The sequence below is a fragment of the Xenopus laevis genome, chromosome 2L, assembly GCF_017654675.1.
Source record: "Xenopus laevis strain J_2021 chromosome 2L, Xenopus_laevis_v10.1, whole genome shotgun sequence".
Lineage (NCBI taxonomy): Eukaryota > Metazoa > Chordata > Amphibia > Anura > Pipidae > Xenopus > Xenopus laevis.
The window spans coordinates 46396936-46411567 of NC_054373.1; positions in this window are offsets into that span (position 1 = coordinate 46396936).

The window sequence follows — 14632 nt, forward strand, 5'->3', positions numbered from 1 at the left end:
CTGAATGAGCCCTCATTCAAAGGCAACAAGCTAAGGTGAGTCGATATAGTTTAAAAAAAACCATATTTAGTTAAAGAAACAAATACATAATTAGACCTATATTACACCCATATTTATTTTGGTCCAGTTGGGGCAACTTCAGTTCTAAAGGTTGTATACAATTTATCTGTAATTAGGTACAGCTATAAATTCCTCCTTTTCTACTGCCTATCTCGTCTTCTAACCACAGATCTGCCACTCCTATGTCCCCACTCAATCCCCTATTCTCCCACCCACTTTCCAGCCCCATCCACTCTTTCCTGCCCAAGACACTGATTTCCTCTGCCTTATACTTATAACCCCATCCTCAAGTAGTATCACCATCCGCCCGACCTGAAGGCCAGTATTAGGGGGAGGTACTATGGCAAACTTAACAGCGAATAATATTATGAAATGAAAAGTTATTGGCTCTGTTAGTAGCAAGACTTGCTAACCTTATCTAACCTGCTGTTTGATTCTCTGACTTCATGGTATCTGGTGTAATCTAGCACACAAAAGGTTAAAAATCACAGCATCAACAAAAGTGTTTACTTGACCTTAAATATATGACAAACTCAGATATTTTTCTCTAATAAACATAATAATCAACAAAAGCCTGTGTGGTGAAGCATAGAGAGACTAGGAACAGAATGTTAAGGAAATTATTCTTGCTGACTTTTATCAGCTTTGTACAGACTGGTAGGTTGTACCAATGGTCTCTGCTTCTGTAGGCATTTTGGAAAATACTGGGGGTCATTTATCAACACTAGGCAAATTTGCCCCTGGGCAGTTACCCATGGCAACCAATCAGATTGCTTCATTCATTGTTCTACTTGCAGCTGGCTTTAAAAACCAATCACTGATTGGTTACTATAGGTAACTGCCCATGGGCAAATTTACCCAGTGCTGGTTGGTAAAGAGAATGAGCAACCAACCCAACAGCACAAGTGTTTCCTGAGTACTCTGGTTTTCTTCCACACTCCAATAACCTTTGGTTTGGGTAATTGATAAAACTGTGCCTAGTGTGTGTGTGTGAATGTAATAGGAATGCTTTAAGGTCACTGGGTTGCTCACGGGCTACTGGTTGGGGACCACTGCTCTAGAGGAAGAGAACTTTCATCTGAAGCAGAGTAGGTAGAAAACCCTTGAGTCCATGGTTGTCAAACCGAGCCTGTAATTCACTTTCAAAAAGCTTCAAGTCAAACAACCAGGCAACATTTCGTTTTGAGCTTAGTCTCACCCTTTCTTGTCTTGGTTGTCTTGGTAATAAATTAATCGTTTCACTTTTTGTAACAAAAAGGTGCTGCAGCTGTAATTTCTAGTATATCTATTTAACCCCTGGCAAGAGTTTCTGGACTACTTTGCACCCAACTCACAAGGTTATATAAGGAGGGTGAAGCACACACAATTTCTATTATTCTGTAACCAGCTGAAGGCATGCATCATGTTGAAAAGGAATATGGGGAAAATATTCTCTACATGATAATAATCATCTATAGTTTCATACAGTAATATAAAAATGGGTCAAACTCTTTTTGCTTAAAACTAATGTGCTTTTGGCAATGAAAAAAGTAGATAACAAAAAATGAATAAGAAAATATATTTATTCAGTGTGGAAATGTCAAAGTTTGACTTTTCAATTGTATTTTGTTTCCAATACACACCACTGGTACTGTCCATCGGGAAGTAGAATTTTCTAAATATTCTGTTTATTCCGACATGCAAATAACACACTGAATTGTGATACTGTCTCTCTGATCATCCTAAAATTAGAAGAAGGAAAAGGAACTCCAGCAGAATTACTGCAAATAAACTTTAATTCCGAGTGGTGGCATACACGACATGTTTCAGGTATAATACCCTTTATCAAGCGAATGATTCACTTGATAAAGGGTATTGTACCCGAAACCTGTCATTGTAGCCTTACAGAGCATTTGTGTTTTAGATGTCTGGGTCAGTGACCCCCATTTAAAAGATGGAAAGAGTACGAAGTTGAGGGCAAATAATTCAAAAAACGATTTTAAAAAAGAAAAAAATGAAATGTTAATTGAAAAATTGTTTAAACTTTTGCCAAGGCAACTCATTCAAAAACTATAAAAAAGAAAGCCCAATTGAAAAGTTGCATAGCATTAGCCATTCTATAAAAGACTATAAGTTAACTTAGGTGAATCACCCCTTTCTTTAGATATTTAGCAAATCTTCTGGTTTGTGGATGACACAAATGTACACAGACTCAACATCCACAATGTTTTATTTACATACAAAATGCTGTTCATATAAATAACCTCTGACACTTTTGTGGCTGTAGTAAACTTGTTTCTATTTGTTTAGACCTTTGGATGTAACCTGACAACCAAGCCAATCAATGGAGCCACTTACATGTTGGAGAGACATGTTGGATCCAAGAGAATGATTGATTTTCTAGCCTCACACAGGCAAAGCCCATCTAAGGATTTCTGAAATACATTCTCTAAATTAGCAACAGTGGAGTAACTATAGAGGAAGCCAACAAGAACCCCCCTCCCCGGCTGCTCTCTTACCTGCGTCAGGGAAGCAGAGCGTGTCCGCACAGGGTGCATAGTGAGCGGAAGTGACACAGTTGTGTGTGAATAGGGAAGCCTTTAGAAACTCACTATGTTCACTTGGGTTCTGTACACTATTTGGGTAATCTTGGCTTACTAGATATTTCTTTGTATTGACAGTAACCCCCTTCCTCCCGCTGTAACTCCCTTATGACTGCATTGTATAGGGAGAGCACAGCGGTGTTTTAGAATTTATTTTGCTTTCTATTTTTTCATTAAGTTTTTGATACATTTTCTTTGCCCTGCTGCAGGAGGGTCATGTGTATTTGGCTGACTGGGAAGATCTTTATGCATACATTTTCCATAAGAATATTCAGATGACTTGGGTGACTGTTGATTTGAACATTTAGGGGCACATTTACTAAGGGTCGATTATCGAGGGTTAATTAACCCTCGATATTCAACCATCGAAGTAAAATCCTTCGACTTTGAATATCGAAGTCGAAGGATTTACCGCAAATAGTTCTATCGATCGATCGATCGAAGGAATTAAATCCTTCGAATTGAACGATTCGAAGGATTTTAATCCATCGATCGAAGGATTTTCCTTCGATCAAAAAAAGCTTAGAAAGCTTATGGGGAAGGTCCCCATAGGCTACCATTGTAGCTTGGTAGGTTTAAAGTGCCGAAGTAGGTAGTCAAAGTTTTTCTTAAAGAGACAGCACTTCGACTATCGACTATGGTCGAATAGTCGAACGATTTTTAGTTCGAATCGTTTGATTCAAAGTCGTAGTTGAAGGTCGAAGTAGCCTATTCGATGGTTGAAGTACCCAAAAAAAACCTTCGAAATTCGAAGTTTTTTTACTTCGAATCCTTCACTCAAGCTTAGTAAATGTGCCCCTAAGCGATTTAGTACCGATCCCACACAGACTCCTCTTAGTTTTTCCTCCTGTGGCTAATAGCACTTTGCTTCAGTTCCTGCTGAATCTGTATAAAAAAATGTATGAACAACTTTATTGATAGTATCTGTGGAAAACATAATGCTCTGTATTTACAAATATTGATGAATTTTTTTTGTAATAAATATTTGTTCACACAGTGGTGCATTTTTTTCTCTTTAAATTTAAATTTAAAACCATGTAATACCTAGTCATCCCATTTTCATCTGCCATATAGTTAATTTCCACCCCAAGTCTGTTTTTGCACCGGCCCGGGGTTATACCAGTCAGCACCACGGAGTGATCTTCTTCTGTCTTCTTCTTTCTTCAAATTTTCCAAGGCAAACGCATGCGCAGTTTGAACGAAATAGCTGACTTTTTAGTTAAAGTTTGGCTCTTCGTTCTACTGCGCATGCGCAACCGCACTAAGATAGAGGAAGACGGAAAATACTGATGCTGATAGGAGCACCGGCCCGGGGTTTCAGGTAAGTCAATACAATCACTTGGGGATGCCTAACATTTGGCACCCCCAAGTGCACCAAGCCTTTCCTTCTCCTTTAATAAAAACAGGTCCCTGAAATGGAACCACAAATGTTCTACAAGTGTGGGAATACACAACATACCCTCCTACCTAGAAAACAGAGACTCCATTATTTCCACAATTAGAAATGATTAAAGGAGAACTAAACCCCCACTGTGATTAGTTCCCACTGCCCCCCCTCCCTGCCTCCCCACTGCAAAGTGTTACCCCTGAATTGTGTCAACAAGACAATGAGCCTAAACACACTTTGAAATCTACAAAGGCATTTATGCAGAAGGAGAAGTACAATATTCTGGAATGGCCGTCACAGTCCCAACTTGAATATCATCTAAAATCTATGGAATGATTTGAAGCAGGCTGTCCATGCTCAGCAGCCATCAAATTTAACTGAACTTGAGAGATTTTGTATGGACAAATGGTCAAAAATACCGCCATCCAGAATCCAGACACTCATCAAAGGCTATAAGAGGCGTCTAAAGGCTGTTACATTTGCAAAAGGAGGCTCAACTAAGTATTGACCTGTCTAATTTTGTTATGACGCATATTGCATATTTTTTGTTAATCCAATAAACTTTATGTCACTGCAGAAATACTACTGTTTCCATAAGGCATGTTATATATTAAAAGGAAGTTGCTACTTTTAAAGCTCAGACAATGATAAACACAAATCCAAAGAATTAAGAGGGGTTCCCAAACGATTTCATATGACTGTATTTTTAATCTGTGCAATTTTTCCAATGTCACATTTAACATAGCTGAGTGAAGCACAATGTACTTAATGCAGCAGCTTTTAAGCCATGGGTGAAGAAAACTGCACAGACATGATGTGACTTTTATTTAGGAAGAAACTGGCATAGCTGCAAATAGATAGACAAGTTATTACACAGTTTTACTAAATATACAAGTTTACTAGTTTCAATTCTTTTTTTTGCCAATACACTTCACTGGACTGCTCCATTCTAGTGTATAATTTGACGTATGCACTATTATAATTAGCACAACTACTGCCATTAGATTTAACCTTTTGACAGCAAAACATGTACAAACATAGTTGTTTACTAAAAGGGCCCTTAGCACCTGTACCAGTCAGAGAAACCACTGCCCTGGATTCTACATAATAATGTTATAACAGATAGGAGGAAAGAGGAAACATAGGAACAAATTGTGCTCTAATCACATTAATAGAAAACTTACTCCACATTACTTTGTCATATGGACTAACCTGATTCAGCCAAACAAAAAGGACCAGTAGCTAGAGAATGATCTATTGCTTGTGAGCTTAACAACTGCTTTGAAAATCTATGTAAGCAATTTATTTCCGTTCCCTACGACAATAGAAAGCAACCCTCCATATTTAATTGTCCATACTACAAGGGCAGACTTTTAGACCATGTCAAGGCACAGCAATGGCAATAGCTGTGGTTAATAAAATTTGGTATATTTTGTCATTTAGATTACAATAGTCCCACTGCTAGTAGGATTATATCCGGTAAGAGCTGATGTACTGCGCCATGTCAGCTGCTTTGGAGCAGGGACTGCAGCGTTACAGCACCGAGATACACAATGGATAAGTAATTGTGATCTGTGCTTTCGGTAGTGGTATCACTAGATATTAATGTGATGGGACCAATAAACCAAAAGCTTTTATTATAACAATGACCTGCTACATTACGGCAGTCATAAATGCCATTCTATTCCCCCTCTTGCTTTTGTTGATGGTAATGAAAATAAATATTTTTTAAAAAGTCACAAATTCTCTCAAAGATTTGCAGTTGGTTACTACCCTATTTTGACTGCAAGCATTCTGTAAAGAAAGTACCTGGTGGTCTAGTGGGGGTGCAACGGCGATTCCGCGTTTTACATGCAGCGGCGCTTGACATCATCAAGCTGCGGCATGAAATTCAAATATTAAAGGGACCTTTGGCAAATGTTCATTGCCCAACGAAAAGGTCTTTTTATATCTCCTGGGTGCTTTGTAATATATTCTAATTTGTTGCTGACCTTGCCTGTCCCTGACTTCGTGCAGTTTCCTGCCTGTCCTGACTCTTTGCCTGTGTATTGATTACTCTTTGGATCCTGCTCTTGTACTGCGTATATTGGTGTGTTTGACCTCAGCCTGTGACCACGACTATGCTTCTGTCTCCTGTTATTGTACTGCTCTGCTCGTTTGGTGTTTGACCCAGCCTGTGACCCCAACTACGCCTCCTGTACGACATTCCTGTACGATGTGCGGTTCCCTTGCCTGCCGATAACTCTCCCTGGTTCTCTCGTGCTAAGACCTGGCGGCACATGAGCAGCGGAGGGCTCCTCCCAAAGCAAAAGGTGGTTGTTATAGATGGAAGACTGAGCCGCAACTGTGACCTTGGGGTTTGTTCTGGGTTTTGGGATACCAATCGTAAAACATTCTGACTCTAAGATCAGCAATCGGACCAGTCCCTGGATCAGCTTTGTACTAACAGTTAATTTTAGTGAGTCTCTTATTTCTCACTTTCTAAAAAGCCATCCAACCCATTCTTTAATCTTCTTAAAGGACCTATTTTTGAATAAAGAACCAGAGAGTTTATGGTATGGCTTTTGCACGCCAGCTATTAAATAATGGAAATGTCAACTGCAAATTTGTCAGTGAATTCCCCAAAATTTCAGAGATAATACAACTGCAGCAAAGTTTACTTATTTTGTTAAAAAGCAAATGGCAAATATTAGCCTCATTGAGTACATAAGGCAGGTATTAGAACCAGGAGAAAATATGATCAAAGAAGTTTTTCAATAAATTATAGAAATTCTATGCTTCCTGAATGCCTGAGACATGCGAGCCATTGAAGTCGGCATGATAATATCGTTTAACTACAAGGAAGGAGAAAAGCAAGTGGAGATATACTGGGAAATAGACTGTAAGCCCTACGGGGTAGGGTCCTCTAGCCTTTTGTTTCCTTGACACTGAGCACTTAATCTGCATTGTAATTATATTTTATATTTTTGTGAATTGTATTCTAATAATGCACTTATTGTTACTTTTTATTCCAATGACCCCTTGTTTGTTACTACTAATTTATTGTTTTGTTGTACAGTGCTTTGCCCTCAAGGAGCGCTTTACAAATAAAAATATACATACAAAAACATGTTTAAGAAACAAGGATGCAAGAAAATCTCACCCTTTGTACATAACGTCTTTCTTATTAAATTTTTAATTTCTACACAAATGAATTTAAATGTATTACCTTATATATTATTTTATATTTTTCGTTTAAACAAACAAAATGAATAGAGCCTTAATAGCATGATATGTGATTTTGTTGGGCAGATCATATAATTATCTAACCATTAGGCTGATTTATAAACATAAGTGTAGTTGCAAATAGCAACGTATTAGTTACTGTATAAGCAATGACTTTTCAATCTGTATTAAATTGCTCAATATTAATTGCTGATTGGCTCCAATGCTCAGAAATCAGCCTCACATTTAAATAATGAAGTGTTGCACAAATGCATTTTAATCAAAACTAGTGCTGTGATTATAGTTGGAATTGGCTTCAAAGATGACTACCTTGCAGTATTTAAAGAAAAGGAGAACCCAGAACCTATTCATGCTAGTATTCATCTCTAGTGATGGAAGAATCACTAGAGATGATTCTAGTGATCACCTGTTTCGCTTTGCCAGAAAATGTGCCAATTTCCAGCGAAATTCGTGAAACTGTGAAAAATTTGCGAAACGTGGAAATTTGCAGCGAATTTGCCCCTGCTGAATAAATTCGCCCATCACTATTCAACTCAGAAAATGTCTAATTTCTTTTTGTTAATACTACAAGCGCCAATATTTTTGCACTTTGCGCTGCTTAGTAAATGAGGCAGTGGCAGAACTACCGGGGGAGTAGGGGGTGCGAGCGGGCCAGGGCTCGCACCCCCTCAGGGCCCCCCGGCAAGCCGTATGGAGTGGGCGGGGCCCCGGCTGCGTATCATGCACCACGGCCCGCCCCCCTTTAGTTACAGTCCTGAAATGAGGCACAAGATACAAGCTTTCACATTAGTGATGTGCGGACATGGGTGTCCATAGAAAATTTTCAAGAGAAGGCAAGTAAGCTGATATCACATAGGGTAACATCCCACTAAAGATGAACCTTTTCACAATGCAGATGTAGACACAATGAAGATAACCTAATTAAGGCTTGCCTTGGGGTGGGAAGTATAAAATGTGTTTTGTATTAAATTTACAAACAATTTCCTGGAACTAGCTAGAGAAGTCAGGGTGGGGCAACTGTGTGTGTGCTGGTTGACCAAAATCCAGCAGTGACCCATAAGTTGACCACTGGTTGGGCGGGTTTGGGTTGAAACTTGGCCAAACGGGCCTTGACTGACAATCTGTAGATTCTGGCAAATGTCAGAGGAGCTGCTGTAAGATGCTATAGACAGTCACTATTTAGTGGGCTGGTGGGGAGCTGTTTTGGCCCTGTGGCCAACCATTGTGGGTTAGGGTTGGGTGTGGGTCAGACTGTGGAAATACATATCTCCATTGCCCCCAAAGATTCCCTTACTTGGAAAAACATGCACAGAGCTAGAATATGCGAGTACAGTTTGGGCACAGGACCTAAAATGGCAACATTTTGCAGGTTAGTCGGATGTGGGTTAAGATTTTGCAGGTTAGGGTGGGGTGAGAGTTTTTCCTGACCTGCACATCACTACTTCACATATAATACTTCAGACATGTTATTTAATATTATGTAATTTAAGTCTGAGGCTAAATACCATAACTTTCTGCTATGCAAGTCCTCTGCTCATGGCCGCCTTCAGCAATCACGGGGCCCTGTACTACAAAATTTTCTGGGCCTCCTGGTCCTGACCACCCCCAAACCCCACCCCATATCTCGCCCACCCCATACAGACATCAGAGCTAAAACATTAAACCCCCCTAAGTTATAAAAGTCATTGGTGCTTAGAGGTCCCCCTGCACAAAAAAAAAAACTAATGGCCTGGGTCCCCCACAAGTTATTAAAATTCACTGCTGGCCAGGACCCTCCTTTAAGATAAAAAAAAAAAAACATTGGTGGCAAGCCCCTCCCCCCACAATTTAAAAAAAAAAATAGTTTTTTTTCTCTTAAGGAGGGCCCAAACTGCTTCACTTACTTGATTATCCGGGCTCCCTGCTGTCAGCATGCAGCAAGCTTCAGAAAGAAGGTCTGGAGCTCCCATACGTGCATTGGTCGCATACGTTTAATGCATAAATTATAAGGATTCAATATGTAGTTCAATTACTGGCGCTTCCGTCCAACGAAGCCAAGTAGAATAAGGAAAATAGGAATGAACTTCAATTAAGCGCAGAAACTGCTGTAAAAAGTTGTGCTGTTTATTAAGCACTACATGTTTCGAGCATAGCTCTTTGTCAAGCATGGTCGCATAAGTTTAAGTCCTGGTAAAGCTGCATTGGGATTGGATAGACTGGAGTAGAAGATCCTACTTCACCTATCCAATCCCTGTACAACTTTACCAGGAATTATCCTTAAACGACCAATGAGGGCACAGAGATCTGAAAAGGAGACTGATCATACATGCACCGGAGCTTCTGTGCTCTTTTCTGAAGCTTGCAGCTCGCTGACAGCAGGGGGGGCCGGCTAATCAAGTAAGTGAAGCATGGTCGGGCCCCCCTTAGACACAAAAACCTGCGGGCCCGGGACAACTGTCCCCCCTGATGGAGGCCCTGCCTATGCTCGTGACTAACTGCGACAAAAGCAGTGTACAGTCCCTGTGCAAAAACAGTGCAAGCCCCCCTGATCATTATCCCATCAAATTATAGTTTCTAAGTAGGGAGTGGAGGCTTGGTTCAGTGTTGCAAGTGATTGGACAACTGATACAAATGTTTGGTTCATAAACTTACATGACAAACTCATGGCATAAACTCAACATCAGTGACATCAGTGACATCACAATAACAATTCAGTTATCCCATAGCACTGGACACTCATGATATCACAGTGCCTCTGTAAGGTATAAAAGCTGCCAGCGCAAACAGTTTCATTTCAAACTGACCAGAGGTGAGTACAGGAGGGATGTTTTTGATGGTTAAATTAAATAGTTTTATGTTGATCTTTTAACTGTAATTTTCATATTTGATCTTTTAAGCTACTTAAACAAAAATGTAGATTCCATAGAGCATAGATCTGTAAAATCTGTAGATTAATAGGTTGGCCAGTTTTTTTAACATTCAAATTCTTTGTGTTTATTTAAATTCACAAATACTTTAATAATTTTTAATTGTGTGCTTATGAAAAAACTAAAATATCTGAATGTAGTAAAATATAATTCTATCTTATTTTAAAATATAAATTCTATCTTTATTTTCATTGAGTCTGCCCATTTCGAGTTAATCTTGAACTCTCCAATTGAAAATTAACTTGAAAATACAAGTCCCTTTGACTTTAACATAAACTTGCCAGCTTTTAGGTGCTAAATTTTTGTATTAGAGTTGTAGAGGTATATACAAACGTCAATCTGAATGTTGATAAATACGTCCATACTAATATAAAGAAATCTATTTTTTATCAACCAAAATGTTCAACATGGGACATGTATTATCAAATTATTTGTATCAATTAATATATTATTAACACATTACAATATGTTATATTGCAAAAAATTATACAGGTATGGAATCAGTAAACCCATTATCCAGAAAGGCCGTCTCCCATAGACTCCATTTTATCCAAATAATCCAAATTTTTAAAAACTATTCCCCTTTTTTCTGTACTTATAAAACTGTACTTCTACCTTGTACTTGATCCAAACTAAGATATACCATCGTTTTGGATGCAGCACAAAAACTTCTTAAAGAACAGTTTAAAGCTGAGGGGCTTCAGCCGTGCATGACACCTTTGTCCAATTTGCATTGTGTGTCTGGACCAGCTGTACAGATCCATGCCGATACAGAAACAGACCACTGCTATACATCGTGTTACAGAAAGCATAGAGTCGAGATTGCAGATAGTGATCCGTTCTGCATTTCAGGGTCCGTTTGCCAGCAGATTGAAAGGATTTATCAAAATGTGGTTCCAGATCCTTTGCGCAGTGTTGCGTATCTGATAGTTGACAGACAACGTCCTGATTCTTCTGACTGTGTATTATATGCAGTAGCTTTTGCATACGAGCTACTTGTCACGATCGCCGCCCGGAGCAGGTCCAGGAGCTCCGGGCGGCGCGTCCTTCCCTGCCGGCGTCGCTTCCAAAATGGCGGCGCCCATGGCCGCCACGTGGGTAGCGGCGCCGGCGCGATGACGTCAGCGCGTCGACGTCGGCGCAAGGACGCCGATGACGTCAGAATGGCGCCAAATTCAAATATAAAAGCCTTATCAAGAAGCCAGAATGGCGCCCAAGTATAGGATTCATTCCTGCGAAGTTTCCTGGGTTTCCTGTCTGCTTTGTTGAAGTTATATCTTGTTCCTGTTTGTTGCTGACCTCTTGCCTGGACTTTTGGACTTTGCTATATTCTGCCTGCCTTTGAACTCTTGCCTGGATCCTGACTACTCTTTTGATTAACCCTTTGGACACCGCGACCTTGCTCCCTCAAGAGGGCTTCCTCCTCGATCCTGACTACCTCCCTCGAGGGACCTCCCGGCTCCCTGACACTACTAAGCAATGGAAATGTCCACTGCAGGTTTGACGGTGAGAAAATGAGGGATCACCTTTTAAAATGTTTCGAGAACAGACAGATTACTGCTTTCCCAAAAATGTGAAAGGGACCACACAAGTACAGACTGTAATATTAACTTATTACAAATACAAATCACTGAGTAGATAAGGCAGAGGAGAGAATCGGGAGAAACTACCATCCTCTTAAGATGAAAAAGTATCAAAAGGGCGTCCATGTTTCCTCCTAAAAGACTCCAATGGAGTAAGGTATCACCGGCAAACCAGACCACATGAGGAGAGCAACGAGAGGCAAAATATGTTTTGCTTTTATATTTTTTTACTTTTTATCAATAAAACTACCATCAATGTATCTTGTATTTTTTAGAGTTTATTTTTCATTTAACAAACATTCTAACAGTCTAATTAGATGTTGTCAAATCAAGTTTCCTTAGGCAGTATAAAAGATGTACATCACACTGGCAGGGATTAACAACATTTATAATGGAAACTTTGAAGTTGAAAAAAAAAAAAGAAAAGTAAAGGAGAGAGCACTATAATACAATACATTGCACCATCAGTTTTTTATTACAGAGAATACATCAGGCTAAAGGATAAATGTCAATCCACATTCCCCATATTTTTTCATACTTATCAGGATTGTCTCTGGCTTTATAAGTAAGCTTTATTACGAGAAGGGTTTTGTTTGTTTTGTTAACCAGATTGATCCATTAGGAGATATTAGGATGAAGCCATAATATTGTAGTATTATGGCTTTTTTATGTAAAACAGTAGCACAATAAGCAGGATTTATTTTGTGGAACAATTTTGTCCATAACTCTAAATACACAGAATTCGAGAGCCATACTATGAAGGATAGCAAGATTATCATTAAAGAAGAAGGAAAGTTGTTTCACACTTGGGGCCAAATGTTAGGTACCCCCAAGTGATTGTATTTACTTACCTGAAACCCCGGGTTGGTGCTCCTATCATCAGAAAACTGCACCGGCCGGGGGTTATTCCAGCGAGCACCACGGAGCGATCCTCTTCCGGCTTCTTCTTTCTTCAAATTTCCCTGGGCAGTCGCATGCACAGTAGAACGAAATAGCCGGCTTTTTAGTTAAAGTTCAGCTTTTCGCTCTAATGTGCATGTGCAGCCATGAGAAGAAACCGGCCCGGGGTTTCAGGTAAGTAAATACATTTACTTGGGGGTGCCTAACATTTGGCACCCCCAAGTGTGAAACTACTTTCCTTCTCCTTTAAGAGTATTTTTTTCTTTTAATTTTATAAAATAACAATAAAAAGTATATTCATTAGGCGACACATTTCGATTTACCTATGGAAATCCAAATCTCTATTTCCCTACTGTACCTGAGCTATTTTTTGATGATACCATGATTATTCCAAAAATAGACAAAAAGCTCTTGAATTTTGTATCTGCAGTGATTAGATAAACGACCTTACAAACTTTGATATTGTCATTCCCTCCCCTTTTAGAACTGGAAAATAATAAATTAAGTTGGTATATCACATGGATTGGTTGGAAACTACTCTTTGAAAAGAAACATAAGTAGAACAACGGGTCCTTTCTTATGCTTTTAGGGCTATGGCTCAGTATGCTTCTAAAGAGCTGGCAGGCAGAAACCCCATTACCTTTGATTACATTGGGGTATAATGATAGTGGAGGGGTATACCAGGCGCTGTGTACCAATAATTCAATAAATATTTAAGATGTGGAAAAGATGGGGTAGCTGATCAGACACCTTTTATATATGACTTGTTTTAAAGGGGTGGTTTGACTTTAAGCAAACTTTTAGTATGTTATAGAATGGCTAATTTTAAATTATTTAATTATTTTAAATTATTTATTTTTAAATTAAGCAACTTTTCCATTGGCCTTCAATTTTCTCTTTTATAGTTTTTTAATTATTTGCCTTCTGCTTCTGACTCTTTGACTCTTACCAGCTATCAAATGAGCGGGGGGGGGGTCACTGACACCCATCTAAACATAAATGCTCTGTAAGGTTACACATTTATTGTTATTACTCATCTTTCTATTCAGGCTCTCTCCTATTCATATTCCAGTCTCTTTCAAATCAGTGCATGTTTGCTAGGGAAATTTGGACCTCAGAAATCAGACTGCTGAAAATGCAAATGGAAAATGCTGAATTAAAAGCTAAATAACCCAAAAACAATTTGCAAATTGTCTCAGAATATCACTCTCTGCATCCTACTAAATGAAGGTGAATAATTCCTTTAGATTACTGTTATGTTATGGTTTTGCTTGGTTTACGGTTAAGCTTGGTTCAGTGCGGGGTAGAACTGACAGACTACAATGCTGGTAGGCTGAACCAAAATTACCAATAATGATATTTTAACATAAAAAATGAATGGGCTATCTGAATGACAGCGCTCACACAGGAGACTACTGTTTATCTTATCTTCTTATATCTGAAACTGAAAAATGATTTCTAAAGACCTTGGTGTTACAAAATGTTCCAGTAGTGCTCTTGTAAAGATCAGTGTCTGGGCAAAGGGAGCACCCCAATAGATGTATTAGGCCTAACTGTCAATCAAATTCTGATTCCTGAATTAAGACAAAAGACAGATTGCTGAGAGAGGGAAAAAAACAGGGTTTTTTTATTGATTATATTTAAAACTGTTTTATTTCCATGAGATGACGCTTATGTTAAAGGGATTGTTCACCTCTGAGTTAACATTTAGTATGATAGAATGATATTCTGGCACAATTTGTAATTGGTTTTCATGTTTTATTTGTGGTTTTTCAGTTGTTTATCTTTTAATTCAGTAGCACTCACGTTTCTAATTTCAGCAATCTGGTTTCTAGGGTTCAACTTACCCTAGCAATCATGTATTGGATTGAATAAGAGACTGGCATTGAACAGCAGAGGCCTGACTAGAAAGACGAATAATAAAAAGTAGCAATATTAATACATTTGTAGCTTTATAAGCATTTGTTTTTAGATCGGTCAGTGACCCCT